Genomic DNA, 16,232 nt, shown 5'->3' with positions numbered 1-16,232 from the left:
AAGTCGGTCTGCTCGCAGCCACGTTACTAAGGGTTGAGCATAGGAATAATTTTCTAAGACCTATGCTGGGTCCTATCATGTGTTAGTGGCTTTATTGCTAGTGGCAGACCTACATTTACCCCTCCCAATAACCCACTTTCCAACAGTAAGAATGAGGTAATATCGCCCTTGCTCCGCCAATGACGCAAATGAGCATGATGAACAACTTAGCATTGCTACACAAAGGTGAGCTGACAGTAGTTATGTGTCAGTGTTTTATGCAATTTGACATCGCCAGTGAATGCCGCGGTTGAGGTCTGTTATTCATGTTCCTGATCAAAGGGGAAATAATCGAGCAGTTTTGTCTAGAGTGTCCTTTTTTAGGTCTCACCTAGACACTGCTGCATGCGCTGTCTCAAAGAGACATGCTGTGTATTGGCTAGGGGCTTCAAAAAACACCCATCTTTTTCATTGGTTCCTCTTACTGTCCTTTAGAAATGCGGGCTTTTCATTGGGAAATACATTTAGTAATCCCTCCTTTTCGAATTTTGTATCCTCCGATGGGGACTGGCACTCTTACATGTGTTTTTACTGTTCAGAATATTTATACTTAAAGAAAACTCTTTTTTTATTTGACCTGCCTCCTTGCTCATTAACTGTTCTGTTTACTTGTGCAATGAAACTTCCATGGCATCATTTGCTTAGCGTCCCTTTATCTCCCTGTGCCTCTGTAGGAGAATAGGAGAGTAGGGTCTGCAATCCTATGATCACCCAGATTTTTTGCTTTTGTTTCACTGGTTTACGACTTTCTCTGGCTGTGGGCCTGCCAATCAGACCCACAGCCTGGCTGTTCTCTCTCTAAATTACAACATGTACCCTAGGTGCATTTACCAATTGGTACTGGGCCACCTTATCAGACCCTGTAACTCAGGGCATAGGTGTACCCAGGGCCTACCAGGGGCTGAAGCATGTATTATGCCACCCCTGGCTGGCCTCCTAAATTTGACACAACTGGCTGCATGACAGCTGGGGCAAAGTCGTGTAATCACCCTTTGCTGTAGATATAGTATACCTATATCTAACCCTAAAAATGGACACACAGATTCCTATCAGTCACTCCTATGGCAGGCCTTGACAATCCTGAAGGCAGAGTGCTTGGAATCGTGTGAAATGGTGCTCTGGCATGAGCTGAGCCCGTTTGCAGCTTGCGGAACCAAGTCCTAATAGCTGTTCCATGATAACACATACCATATACTCTTAAGTGCATTATAATCCTCGCGGTTGAATGCTATCTTTGGATTTGCTTTATCAAAACATGTCGAGTAAGGTGTCATACGAATTGGAATACTAGCCCCTCGCCAATTCTGGCGACGGGGTTAGCATTCCACCCTTCTAGAGGGACACGACATGTATGTAACTGTGAACCCCGGTTAAAGTTAAACGAAGCCTCAGCTCCACAAAATGGATGCTGCCACCACAGACACGAGTCTGACCTCCTGCTGCTGGGAGTCCTTCCAGCGAGGAGAGCCTGGACAAAGGGTTTCCTGTCCGGGGCGGTGCTAGCACCATCCCAGACAGGGTTTTGTGTATCCTGGGTAGGCAGGGCTTTACAGGAAGGTGACTGCTGAGTGGCACCCCGGTGCTCACTACGCATAGGCCGGTCAGAACCAGTTCCAGGGGCACACCAGCCCCTGGCCTGGGGGAAGTCTGGCATGGGAGAGGGGTGTAACCACCCCCCTCCTAGTCCCACCCATAGGCAGGACCTAGTCACCGGGTCAGCCCCTTTTCTTAGTATAAAGATAGGACCGGGCCCCCTGTTCAAATTAGATCATCTTTGGAATCAAGACACGACTTTCTGCGAAAGCACCTCAAGATTTCTTCTTCAAGATTCTCCCTTGTGACTAAGGAGTAGTCACACTGCATCCGCAGGCACCATCCTAAGAACACTGCGGTCTGCTGCAAGTCCTTTCTCAGGAATCCGACGGCACAGCTCGACGAGACCCGGCTTCCCTGGCACCTCTGACCTCTACTCACCTCTACAGCCAAGCTGAGAACTGTGAGTGCGACGAGACCTCGAGGGACCGACGATCGCCAAGACTGCACGACTTCTTCACAACAAGCCCGCCAAGTGTCCCTCTGGTGAGTGCTTTGGGGTCCGAGAAGCCCCAACCCTGAGCAGCTCCAGCACCGAAGATCAACCCTCCAGCATCTCCACGATCTGCGTGGGGCCCTTCTGCTTTTGCCTGCTCACCGCGTTGTTTGGCTACTAGCCCGCTGGCTTGTGGCCTTCTTCACGACGCCCGACGACATCACTGCTGCTGGTCTGGTTGCTCCAGACTGGCCCTTGCTCCCTTCCAAAAGAGGAGCACCCCGGACCCTCCTGGTCCACTCAAGACGCCATTTTAGGTCCACCGTGTGGGCTTGAATTTGCCAAGGCTTTGTTGCCCAATCCTGGGTCCAGCGACGCCGACAGCTTCATCCATCGTGGGACAGCTCGCTCCTCCATCCTGGTCGCCGACAACGCCTCCTGGTCCGTGAGATCTGTAGAGCCCAGCGTCGCCCACTCACCTAGTCGAGGTGACTACCATCCGGTGCCCTCCTGGTGCCCCCTGACTACTGGCTAGTAGTCTCGAACTTGGTCCCCTCTGCTTTCAGGTATCGTCCATCTTTCTTCCAGGCTCCTGGTCCGTCTACGAGGATTCCCGACGTCTTTTGAGACATATGCAGCTGCAGCCCCTGGGCTAGGTAACTTCGGCATTTCGGTGCCTCAGCATAGCCTCACTATCCAAGGGTCAGAATCCACTTTCGTTTTCCTCCTACCAGGTCGGGTTCGCCCGAGAACACTAACTCTGTGAAATCTAGCTACCATAGACTTTGTCTCGCATCTCGCGTGAGAGTGCACACACTGCACCCGAGTCCCCTGGGCTTCCTAGAAGTAATCTAACGATTCTATAGTCAAGACCTAGCGATTCCAAAGCCTATTAGTACTGTACTTACCTGCTAGTAATTTCGCATTCCACTTCCAGAGTATATGGTTTTCCGTGCCCCTCGGGCATTTGTATATACTGTGCTAACTTAAGTATTTTCGTAAGAGTTTTGTTTTGTGCTTAGTACCCTGTCCTCATAAAGAGTACAGGGCTGTTGTGATTTTAATAAATACACTGTTTATTTTCATAACACTTCTGTGGTGTCCTTTCACTTGGTGTTCAAGGGGTATATGTGTGGTATAACAGCTGGCTTAACACGCCCTCTCGAGTCTTTAGCCTTAGACTGCTCGTATCCACGCTACTAGGATAGCTGGTCTATAAGGTTGACTTACAACCAATCATCAATAAGGGTTGTCTGGACTGATACATAGTGATCACTAGAATAGTGAGCACTGCATATCAGGCCAACTTCTCACAGCCTCCCCCTCACCTCTCCCACAACACTGCTTCCGTTGCTTTATATCCCGTAATCTCCCCGCGTACCACATAAAAAAATAAACACAACAGAGTTCTTTTTTTAACAAGGTGGGGAGGGCATATCTCTGGCATCGGTAAAAAACATTGGCATTAGCCCCAACACCAACAAAAGCAGCTCCAATACTTGTTTTCGTTGCACATAGACAGATTTATGTATTGTTGGTTCCTGTTAGTAACAGCACTAGCAGGTAAAATGATGGAAGGCATGCTGCCTGTAATTCCCAGTAGTTTTGTCAAGCTCCTCAGACCGCAATTACCTCTTCAAGCTTGCCTTGTCCAGAAGCACAATACTCTGAACTGTCTGAGGATCGCGCCCACTCAGAAGCGAGAAGAGCTAGGAGTGTGCAAGAAATGTCAGTTGCACTTGGAGAGAGAGTTTACATTCAACAGCCTCATCTTCTGCCTCTCCACCCAGAACATCTTCAACTCTCCTCTTGCTAAGATTGTGATTGCTCCACTCAAAGGAGAATTTGTTAGTGTATGTATTTCCATTTTTGTACAGTGCAACTCACCCCAAGGCAGGTGCGAGTGCACTGTACAAGCTACACAAGCATGGAGATGGACAGCTTGTTACAAGGAATTGAGAACAATGATCCTATCCTCAACACCAAAATGTGTCCACTCAGTTTGTTAATTAGTTAGATGACTAAAGCATGCTCCAGAACGTTGGTGGTCTTTTGCATATAAAAGCACACCACATTCCATTCTTCCAGTCCTTCATTTCCTTATTACATATCATTGTAATGTCTTGGTCGAATTGGGTAATTTGAAACTGGACAAAACTAAAATTCCCAGAATGCATTGATTTATCAAAGGAGGCCCGGGACTGGAGGTGCATGATCAAGGGCACATGGAGTCATCAGGTAACCATATCCATGTTCAGAGAATTGTGTTTTTGTATCGGAACACTAAGCATACCAGGACTTAAAGTCCGATTGCTTAAACTGACGTAAATGAAGAAGACTTCAACTCCCAGAATTCACTGATTTCTCCATACAACGTCCTGAGACAGGGCAAATAGTCTTCGGCATACGCAATGTGACATGGCAACCACCATAATGTTACACAACATATAAAGGACAGCTGCCGACTTATCTCCCCATGACCATAACTAATTTGAAATGCAAAAATTCCCTCCCTGAATTCCAAATATTGCTGACTGTCGGAGGAAGTTTTCAAAGATGACGTCACGTGGCTACGATGCAAGCACAGATTGGCAGTTGAATCTTAAAACAGGTGAAACCAATGTACAGCTTAATGAACCCTGCAGTGAGTTGCTTAGTTTTCCTCAAAGAAAGTGGTAAGTTGCAACTTCCTAGGTGGCATCATTGAAGAAAATACTATAGTAAGGCTGTTTTTCATGTTACTAGCACGGGTTTGTTTTGAATGCAGCGCCAGCATAACAAGTTTATGTGTTTTTTATGATGAAATAGGATTGTAACTAAAGCCCGCATTATTTCATGTAGCACAATGTATTTGCTTGCTTCAAATCACAGAAGATCCGTTAATACCCCGATTTACAAACTGGCTAACGTTGTTCTTGCGGATTTAGATTTTTATTTTTTATTTTAAATTGATATATTCACATACAAGTACATAAAAGTAGCTATGAACTGACCCTTTCCAAAGGTGTGTTTTAGAGGACCTTGGATTTCAGGCAGTCTCTAAAACATGCTGGGATCCCTAGTTTCTGTTTTCCTGTTATAACTATTGGCCATGTCTGAAAGTGCTGGTGTCTGAAAAAACAGGACTTTCTGTTCTGCTGTAACATGGGGCCATTTGGCAGCTACGAGTTGGTCTTCTCTTGGATTTACCAAATCACTGCTAATGTGTTCGTTTTTTCGATTTTCAACTACTTAACTAAGAGGGGCATTAATTTTCACGAACCACTCTATTAATACATGCTGAAAGGTAGTGTCTACGTCATGTGTAAATAAATTAATTTGCGTCTCGTCATTATCACGCTTAGCAGCTAGTCCTAGATTTTGGCCACCATCACTAGCCAGAGGACAATCGGCCCATACCAAGAAGGGAAATAAATATACAAGTACATAATTTAATGAATCCGTTACCTTGTAACTACAGATTTTCGATGGATGTGTCACGCTATTCCCATGTTTCTATTCATGGTAATTTGTGTAATATATTACATTTTAGTGTTTGTGTTTTCCGTTCTGGTTGCCAGATGAATCCATGTCACTGGAATTCAGTTTTTCCAGTCCTGGACTTTCCTTTCACAAATGATACTTTTCGGATGATATGTTAGCCTAATTGGTTCAATTGAATGCAACCATGACTACAAGTCACAGAATGCACTACTGTCGTGTCCCAGTCGCATCAGGTCATCTACTAATTGTAGTAGCAAATTACCTTGTCCTGGGTGTAACTCTATAAAGGAGATTTCAGTTTCTCCCTTGTCTTTTACTGTGCATTTTGGGCTTTGTCCTAAAGTCTTAATGGACAAACAAAAAATTAGATAAATTCTTTCCAGATTACTACTCTGACTGACTTTGATTAAATATATTTTAAATTGGTATTTGCTGAAACAAGCTCCAAGTAGAGTTGGCCATTTGGCAAATTTGACTGTGTCATTTGCAGCTCATAATTTTCAAAAATAAAAACTCTGGGGTTCATTTATGAGGTTTTGCCGTAGGGCAGCACTGCATTCTTTCCTGCTGCACTGCTGTATGCTAAAAGAAAAGGGCAGGACGTGCCGTATCTATTGGATACACCGTATTCCTGTCCTTTTCCCCCGCGCCAGCACACAATAGGCTGCCGTGCGCCAAGGCAGACACCTTTGCACCATGGTGCATGTGTGTTTGGGTTGCAGAGATGATTGTTTTTGTGCAGGAAGGTTTCCCTTCCTGCCCAAAATTAATCACAAGGCGTTTTCCTCTTACTATGTGTGCTGCAGCACACATAGAAAATGGAAAAACAAGGAGAAATAATGATATTTCTCCTCGTTGTGCCTCATATGGGAGGCGTACGTTTTTGGCACTGCCTCAGTGGGGCAATGTCAAAAAGCCACGGAGGTTGCTGAGAACGCCCCCAGCAACATCCTTTGCACGCTGCTTTAACACAGAAAACTGCGTTAAAGGGAACAATATTTACGAGGCACCATTAACCAAACGAGCATTTGCAATTCAGTCGGTCTTGCCTTTAGGACCTTTTATGTATTTAGCCATGCAGCAAATTAGCCTGGGTGCTGAAACATCTACAGTTCTTTAACATGGAGGGAAAGTAAGTGCCAAACTGATTGACACATTGGAACACATGGAGAGAAATATTGCCTTTCAGCAGGAAATGGTAAAGTCCAAAGCTCTGTTTTTAATATAAAATCAGGGCCTTCGGTGGTCATATCACTGAAAATACAAGATTACATTTTTTTTAATTGTCTACGGATGCTCGTGGAAGACAATTTCCATGGAATCGAATCTAGAGATTCGAATCTAGAGAATGCTAAAGTGATTCTGGTATTTTTTTTAACTCTGCTGGTCATTCACTATCAAGAGAGTTAAATAGAGGCAGTTGCCAGAAAAATAAAAAAACAGAAAGCCCCTCAGCAGAAAGCAATTCTGGTATTTTACTGACCTCTCCTGGTCGTTTTCTATCAAGACAGTTAAATAGAGGCATTTGAACCGAAAAAAGTCCCTAAGCGGAGGCAAACAAGTCCTAAGGCTGATCTCCAGAGCCCACAAAGTACATACACACATAAGTATATACTAAAGTATAAGTATAAACTGAAGTATATACAAGAGGTCTTGAATGCTTGACCTTAAAAAGTGGCTTAGTGCTACTTGGTAAATATGATTCATGCTCATGTGCCACCTGGGCAGCACAAAAAGTGACGTTTTGGGGCCCTGCAGGGTTTCATAAATGAGGCCCTCTATATAAATAAATCTATTTCTGTAGCAAGAAGATCAAACTTTTTTCTTGAATTGTATGTTTTGGGCGATTCACATTTTGAGGCAAAAGCACATTTGCCTAAAATAAGCTTGTTTTGTTTTTGAGCGAATACATTTATTCAGCACTGCTTGCAGTATTGTTGCACCAATAATAACGTGTAGAGCTCTATATATTCTGTGGCAGAGAAATCTGCCCATGGATAACCATGTCAGATATAGACACCGGATTATGAAAATATTGATATCCATTACAATTCTGTGTCAGCAGAATTGCTCTGTCAAGCTGATTCTGGGTAACTATATAATGATACAAATGGGGGTGGGGTCGCACACTACTCACACACCGGCGGTGTCGCCCCTAAGGACTCTGGTCAATGTAGTAAAGTGTTCGCGATGCATCATCTTTCGATCTTCTGCTGTCTTCGCTGTCTTCGCCATCCCTGGACACGTGTTTCGGGGTATTACCCCTCATCAGCAGGGATAGGCCGTGTACTGGGGTTGCCGATGGCTGCCAATATCTGCCAGGTATAGTACCACTCAGGCGCGTAGGTGCGGGATCCCAGGCTCGTCAGCCCGCTGCTCAAGGGAGCTTTAAAGTTACAAATGGGGGTGGGGTCGCACACTACTCACACACCGGCGGTGTCGCCCCTAAGGACTCTGGTCAATGTAGTAAAGTGTTCGCGATGCATCATCTTTCGATCTTCTGCTGTCTTCGCTGTCTTCGCCATCCCTGGACACGTGTTTCGGGGTATTACCCCTCATCAGCAGGGATAGGCCGTGTACTGGGGTTGCCGATGGCTGCCAATATCTGCCAGGTATAGTACCACTCAGGCGCGTAGGTGCGGGATCCCAGGCTCGTCAGCCCGCTGCTCAAGGGAGCTTTAAAGTTACAAATGGGGGTGGGGTCGCACACTACTCACACACCGGCGGTGTCGCCCCTAAGGACTCTGGTCAATGTAGTAAAGTGTTCGCGATGCATCATCTTTCGATCTTCTGCTGTCTTCGCTGTCTTCGCCATCCCTGGACACGTGTTTCGGGGTATTACCCCTCATCAGCAGGGATAGGCCGTGTACTGGGGTTGCCGATGGCTGCCAATATCTGCCAGGTATAGTACCACTCAGGCGCGTAGGTGCGGGATCCCAGGCTCGTCAGCCCGCTGCTCAAGGGAGCTTTAAAGTTACAAATGGGGGTGGGGTCGCACACTACTCACACACCGGCGGTGTCGCCCCTAAGGACTCTGGTCAATGTAGTAAAGTGTTCGCGATGCATCATCTTTCGATCTTCTGCTGTCTTCGCTGTCTTCGCCATCCCTGGACACGTGTTTCGGGGTATTACCCCTCATCAGCAGGGATAGGCCGTGTACTGGGGTTGCCGATGGCTGCCAATATCTGCCAGGTATAGTACCACTCAGGCGCGTAGGTGCGGGATCCCAGGCTCGTCAGCCCGCTGCTCAAGGGAGCTTTAAAGTTACAAATGGGGGTGGGGTCGCACACTACTCACACACCGGCGGTGTCGCCCCTAAGGACTCTGGTCAATGTAGTAAAGTGTTCGCGATGCATCATCTTTCGATCTTCTGCTGTCTTCGCTGTCTTCGCCATCCCTGGACACGTGTTTCGGGGTATTACCCCTCATCAGCAGGGATAGGCCGTGTACTGGGGTTGCCGATGGCTGCCAATATCTGCCAGGTATAGTACCACTCAGGCGCGTAGGTGCGGGATCCCAGGCTCGTCAGCCCGCTGCTCAAGGGAGCTTTAAAGTTACAAATGGGGGTGGGGTCGCACACTACTCACACACCGGCGGTGTCGCCCCTAAGGACTCTGGTCAATGTAGTAAAGTGTTCGCGATGCATCATCTTTCGATCTTCTGCTGTCTTCGCTGTCTTCGCCATCCCTGGACACGTGTTTCGGGGTATTACCCCTCATCAGCAGGGATAGGCCGTGTGCTGACGAGCCTGGGATCCCGCACCTACGCGCCGGAGTGGTACTATACCTGGCAGATATTGGCAGCCATCGGCGACCCCAGAACACTGCCTATCCCTGCTGACGAGGGTTGAAAACCCGAAACACGTGTCCAGGGATGGCGAGCACAGCGAAGATAGCAAGATCGAAAGATGATGCATCGCGAACACTCTACTACAATGACCAGAGTCCTTAGGGGCAACTTCCGCCGGTGTGTGAGTAGTGTGCGACCCCACCCCCTTTTTGTAACTTAAAGCTCCCTTGAGCAGCGGGCTGACGAGCCTGGGATCCCGCACCTACGCGCCGGAGTGGTACTATACCTGGCAGATATTGGCAGCCATCGGCGACCCCAGAACACTGCCTATCCCTGCTGACGAGGGTTGAAAACCCGAAACACGTGTCCAGGGATGGCGAGCACAGCGAAGATAGCAAGATCGAAAGATGATGCATTGCGAACACTCTACTACAATGACCAGAGTCCTTAGGGGCAACTTCCGCCGGTGTGTGAGTAGTGTGCGACCCCACCCCCTTTTTGTAACTTAAAGCTCCCTTGAGCAGCGGGCTGACGAGCCTGGGATCCCGCACCTACGCGCCGGAGTGGTACTATACCTGGCAGATATTGGCAGCCATCGGCGACCCCAGAACACTGCCTATCCCTGCTGACGAGGGTTGAAAACCCGAAACACGTGTCCAGGGATGGCGAGCACAGCGAAGATAGCAAGATCGAAAGATGATGCATCGCGAACACTCTACTACAATGACCAGAGTCCTTAGGGGCAACTTCCGCCGGTGTGTGAGTAGTGTGCGACCCCACCCCCTTTTTGTAACTATATAATGATATGCTTACTCTCTCAAATTCATGGGCCACATTCGACCGGGGGACAGTAATAGCACCTCCCTCTTACCAGATTATGAATTATTAGTTCTCTCCAACACATTACTAATTCCATAATAAGTGAGTCACACAATTTAACTGCATGTAAAAACATTGTCCGCAAAAGTGTTATATTCAGTGATATTTTGGTGGTGATCTTGTTTTTCCTCAACTATACTTCCTCTTTGCAGATCCCTGTACACTGCTTAATTTGAGCCTGTTTTCACGTGCTCAGCACTGGTACTTAATTGTCAACACCGGCATTTATGGCAGTCAGCCACATGGTGGCGCTGTTTATCTGATTTAAATATGAACACATGAACAGTTGTTTAATTAGATATACCTTGAAAATGACTAATACCTTTTGCCCAAACCATTCCTATAACTTAGGGGGGCTGGAATACTCTGAATTGTCATTCTTGTCGGAGTGTCATGGTAGTGTCGTTGGCAGCGGCGTCAGGTGCATTGGGTGGTGCAGGCTGCAATGGCCTTCTGACGAGGGCCCAGGCACTTTTTTTCTTCTTCAAATTAAGCACTGCTTGGGTGCCTTTGTTTGACATTTTCATGATTTCTGGCCTGGGTGCCTTTGTGTGACGTTTCCATGCTTTCTGGCCTTTGTGCCTTTGTGTGACATTTCCATGCTTCCTTGTCTGAGAACTTATGTGTGAGATTTTCCTGCTTTCTGGCCTGGGTGCCTATGTGTGACATTTCCATGCTTTATGGCTTGGATGCTTATGTGTGACATTTCCATGGTTTATGGCCTAGGTACTTATGTCAGGTCATCATTTACGATTTACTATGCTCTGAAAGTTCATACAGCTAAATATGTAATGAGAAAAGTGTTGTGCACTATTTTTGTATTTCTATTTACAAAATGTTCTTGAGGGGGGAATCCCCCCCCCCCCCCAAACACTTCTAGCAGTTGTTAAGCTCGCTGCACTCGCTTGCTACGCACCTTATGCGGGCTGGTCTAACAAAACCTACCAGGGATGCTTTGGATTCCCAGTTCCCAGCCCTGATTGTCGATTAATTAATAATTTTTGTGAATCACAGTGTGTAACTAACTCTGCACACTGCCACTTCATCCTGCTTTTGTAGTATTACCAGAAGCCAAAGCTTAAATATGAGATACATTTTAAAGACTTTGTGTGTCTTTCCAGTGAGTGCTGCAAGGCAGGCAGGGTTATGAATTGTAAGAGGCCTGAATTTGGGTAGGCAAAGTAGGATCCATTTAGGTTGTACTTGTAGTCAGTCATGGATGGTAATAGATGGGAAGATGCAGAAATGTCTTTGGTGCAAACTGCAAATAAATATTAATTGTGCCTGTTACTTGGATGAATTGGCATCGCACTTTGCACATGTCTAGCGTGTTTTCTTTTACTTTGCTTCCCTAGAATGTCACACACTGGTCAGAAGAAGATTTCAAACTACTTCACAAAATTTAAGCCCAAAGATGATGAGGAGCCTGCTAGCAAACTTGCTAGAAAAGACCATGTACTTCCAATGGATGAAGGGAACAAGGAAGATGAAGTGCGAGAGAAGGCACTAGATCAGAGTGACACTACTGCTAGCAGCAGCGTTCTCGCCCCTACAGAAGGAAAGACAGAAGATAGTCCTCTTAGAGATGAGCAGCATCATGCTGTGGAGATTGCGACCGAGACAGAGGACACAACACGCACAAGCAAACAGTTTGACATATTATCACTGAAACCACATTCAGACAGAGTTTTTAGGAAAGATATTTTCCCTAAAGGTTGGAAACATGATGAAAAAATATATTTCCAACACAAGCATCCATAGTTAATTGCTAAAGGCCCTAACCTTGGCTGTTCTGTGTGTCGCCAAGTCTGTGATCTTGGTGCTGAGAAATCCAGGGGAATGAAATTGTCCAAAGAATGGACAGAGTTTACTGTGAAGGCATATGGCACCAATATAGAACAGCAGAAATCATTGAGGAAAAAGATTGGAGGCCACGCACAAAGCAAGGCTCATGTTGCAACTTTCCCATAAATCTTCGAAAACGCTAAATATTGTCCTGTATTGCAAGTAAATGCAAAAGCGCAATCAGTACAAATGTAGCAACAGCCAGAATATTTCAGGTAGCTTATAAGGAAGCAAAGCTGAACACGCCAGCATATGGTTTTGAAACCGAGATAGACTGCCATCAGTTCAATGGACTGGATATGGGGCAAAGCTTGCTCCAACATACAACGCCACATATCCTAAGAATGAAGAGGAAGATATTTGCCAAATGTATTGAATTTTCCCCAAACGTAAGTCTTTTACTAGATAAAGCAACTACGTTAAATAGGTAAAGTTCTTTAATTGTGAACATGCAAATGCAGCTACCTGGTATGGACTCCCCAGCTAATATTATTGTTGACCTCGTTGAGCTGGCACTGCTCAGCACATCGCATGGCACTTGCCGTTCATAATGTCATGAATGATATTGGCGCTACAAATCATTTAAAAAACTTACTTGAAAAGCTGTATTCTCTATTTGCTATATCTGAAAAAATAACTGTTTGGAGCCAAGTGAATGTGCAGAAGCTTTTGACATTTAGCTTTGCAGAATAGGCAGTGTTGGATACTCATTGGGTTGCATCAAGCTTCAGAACGGTGTAGGCTGTTTGGAATGCTTACCCTCTCTACAAGCACTTTACTAGTGCAGCTGATGATGGTTCCTGTGACAGTTCAACACAAAATATACTCTTCAGGAGTTATAAGAGTTATCAGTTGAGTTACAGAAACGTGACTCTACAATTATTGATGCTCATCGAGCTATTTGTCAGCAAATAGCAGTGTTTGAGGTAATGACAGACAGGAAAGAACAACTTTCTCACAGTTTAAAAAGGCCAGAGAAGAAAATATGTTCCAAGGTGTGATGCTGCACAAAGGGAAGGCCACTGACAAAATCATTAAACAGAACAGTTTTTTCGTAGTTTTGCAGAAAATCTAAGACCTCGTTTGTTGTCTACAGGAGGTACTAATTCTACTGACATAAAGACTGAATATGATACACTGATTAGCGAAGTGAACGTTTTATACAAACCGTACTGGCCTGATGACCTACCTGTTCTTTATGGTGAAAGTGATATTGAGTCTCTGTGTAAAAGATTCAACATTGCCAGTCAAGAAACCATACCTGCTTGCAGAGAGTATAAGGAATCTGTAGAAAAAAAAATTAAAAGGCAGTCCAAGGAGCTTTCGATGGCCTTGCACACTATTGCTATCAGTACTGCAGAATGTGAGCGGAGCTTTTCTCAAATGAATCTTACATGCATGTCTACAAGAGTATCATTGCTGACTGAAACACCATCTTCTTTTAATGTTTTTAAATCTTGTTTGACTACCATTTTAAAAATTCAACTCCATCCTCTATGTTCAGTCATGGCTTGCAAAGGGATAAAGAGCAGCTCATGACACTAAGAGTAAAGCGAGGAAAGAGGAAGACTTGGAATGCAAAAGCAATTTAGACTGTTTGTGCGCTTTTCTGGAACAATAGCTGCTAGCCCAGTCCAACTGACAAAACACGTGTCATGGTAATGTTTTAAAAAAGTTGAGCTTTACATTGTTTTTAGACATTTAATTATTTTTTTGCATTAATATCACTTTATTGACCGTGTCAATTTGTTTAATTTTGTTTATATTTGTGTCTTCCTTATTTGGATGCTATATTTATTGTTCTATTTTATATATTTATTTTGGTTTTATAAGACTTAACTTACTTTTTCTTTTTTATATATATTAAATATATTTATATTTTGTATGACACTATGGTCATTTTACACTAATAGGTATGATACGGTCAAATTCAAACAGCCCAGCCACTACCTATAGTTTTGCCTAGTTACCTCTAGGACATTTTTGGGGAGATGGCATTTTTCTGTGCTTTATGTTAAGATACAAATCTTTAATTTAAAAGCCATATTTAGAATATATGCCTCTTTTCTATTCTGTCTTGTCTGTGTGATACAGAACTACATTTGGAAACGCCTGTTAAGTTCCATGTTTTTTACCAGTCTGAATGTCTAACACTTACACAAATAGCTCCAGGGGAGTAAGTTATAGTAACAAGCCCACTTGGTAATTATCCTTTTTTTATTGTTTCTCTCAAAGTAATCGCTTTAACAGAATACTCTACTATTTATGAACCATAAACCCCTTCGGCCACTGGAAGTGACAAAGTGACTTAATCAAGTGTATTGCATGATTTTATTATCTGTTTAGAGTGTTTTCAGCACATTTTGGTTTATTTTTGTCACATAAGCTATGTAAAGTTTTATCTTTAAACTCCTACTCTGTTAAAAATGTTATTGTCCTTTCCGCAAATCGGCTCATCGAGCACTGGAATTGTCCCTTTTCAATGCAATAGTGATTTTAGCTCATTTATTCCAAAATTGTGCTTTAAATGCACTTTTGTTTTAATCTTTTTCAAAATGTTCACAGGGCAGGGGGACCTCCTATCAAAACCTTACTATGAGGAAAGCTCCTTTGCTGAAATTCAGATCGTGTATTGCATCTGACGTTTAGCAGTGCCAGTTGAGGATGTGGGTGGAGGTAATAGAGTAAGTGGGTGGAGTCAGTGGAGGAAATGGGTGGAGGCAGAGAAAAGTAGGGTTGGCCTCCACCAAACATTTGAGCACCTGCACTTCATATTTTACAAATTAGGCACCGACTAAGAGGCAAGTCTGTTGCTGTGTGCGTCCTTTGTGACCTAGATTCTTGGTACAAATGGACCAACATTCTATTTCTTATGGAACACAAATTCTGAAACCATCTATTTGAATGAGCTCTTAAATGTGATAAAGAATTACAAGGAAACTCTCTTGAAATAAAGTATTTGCCTAGGTACATACAGTTCATTTATGTGGGAAAGCTGTGATTGAGCGCAGGATTTCTGGTTTAGCTTTGTGCAATTCAACCCCACTAAATCATATCCCTTTCTGTCTCCTTTTTACATCAAATGTCAGTGCTTTTACTTTATTTCTTGGGCATAACATTAGAGCGTAAGCTGCAGAAAGGCATGCTCCACTCCCCAGCCACACCAGTTAGCGCCTGCCAAGAACAATTTATCTGCAGCCTTTCTGTCCCACATGGGGTGAGAGAGCTTGGCACGGTGCTCCCAGCTAATTAGATATTAGCCTGTCGGGATCCCAGCCCAAGCAGGAAGTCCTGTTCCAATCAACAGTAAGTGCCTACTTGGATCAATTGCCTTGCAGGCTTTCTGACCCCCACCGGGGTAAGCGATCATTGCAATGTGCTCCACCACCAGTCACATTCTGCTGAGACCAATTGCCTAGTAGACATTCTCACCCCCAATGGGGTGGGTGTGTTTGACACATTGCTCCCTCCCACCCGCCTAGATACTGGCCTGATGAAACTACAACCACAGTAGGCACTCATGTTCCCTCTGCCAGTAAGTACCAATCGTTTGGCAGGCATAATTACCTCCTCACGATCAGTATTGGCACCTGTTTTTTGTTGATTATTGATTACGGCTCAGCCTCACTGATTATGAGCCAACCCCAGTTGTTTTCAGGCTCCTCAAGGGGTGGGCATCTTGCCTGTGTCCTGGGGCCCATGCAGGGTCCTTGGTGGCTGGCAACAGTAACTGAAGGAGGCAGAATCTCTGCATTTAAGGCCTAGACGAAACCGTTGATCCGCCTCCTAGCTTCTCACTACCAGTGCAGTCTACTGGTCAGGTAGCACTAGTGAGGAATACCTGGGCCCACCCTTCGGTCTGCAGCTGCTGCAGCTTAACATGGGCACTACTTGCCTCTAGTAGCTCATACCAGTGCTTTTCGGTTTCAAACTTTAAATGGTGATTTTCATCCTGTGGGTGTTTGCTAGTGAAAATCATTAGAAAACGAAAACTAGACAGCCTATGTATGTGTTTTATTGCCATTTGAATGTTTACAATTAACCCACCATACAATAAGTTGGATAAATGATATCATGCATTTCATGTTAAAGTTTGAATGTACTGTTTTAACACATATTGCTCTGCTTTTTATACATTTGCACTTTGCATATATAGCACTAATTGCTT

At 44.7% G+C, this 16,232-nt stretch overlaps 1 protein-coding gene across 1 annotated transcript in view; it reads left to right on the top strand.

The window, feature by feature from the left end:
- Positions 1-4,712: 4,712 nt before the first annotated feature.
- The window catches only part of LOC147731396 (uncharacterized), a 98,727-nt gene continuing 87,207 nt past the window's right edge, over positions 4,713-16,232 (top strand). The window contains exon 1 of the mRNA XM_086958734.1: positions 4,713-4,743. The gene's annotated coding sequence lies outside the window, so the exon portion shown is untranslated. The remainder of the gene's footprint in view (positions 4,744-16,232) is intronic.

This window comes from Lissotriton vulgaris, chromosome 2_1, assembly GCF_964263255.1.
Source record: "Lissotriton vulgaris chromosome 2_1, aLisVul1.2, whole genome shotgun sequence".
Taxonomy (NCBI): domain Eukaryota; kingdom Metazoa; phylum Chordata; class Amphibia; order Caudata; family Salamandridae; genus Lissotriton; species Lissotriton vulgaris.
Note: the sequence above shows the minus strand (reverse complement) of the source record. Positions and strands in the feature narration are given on the sequence as shown.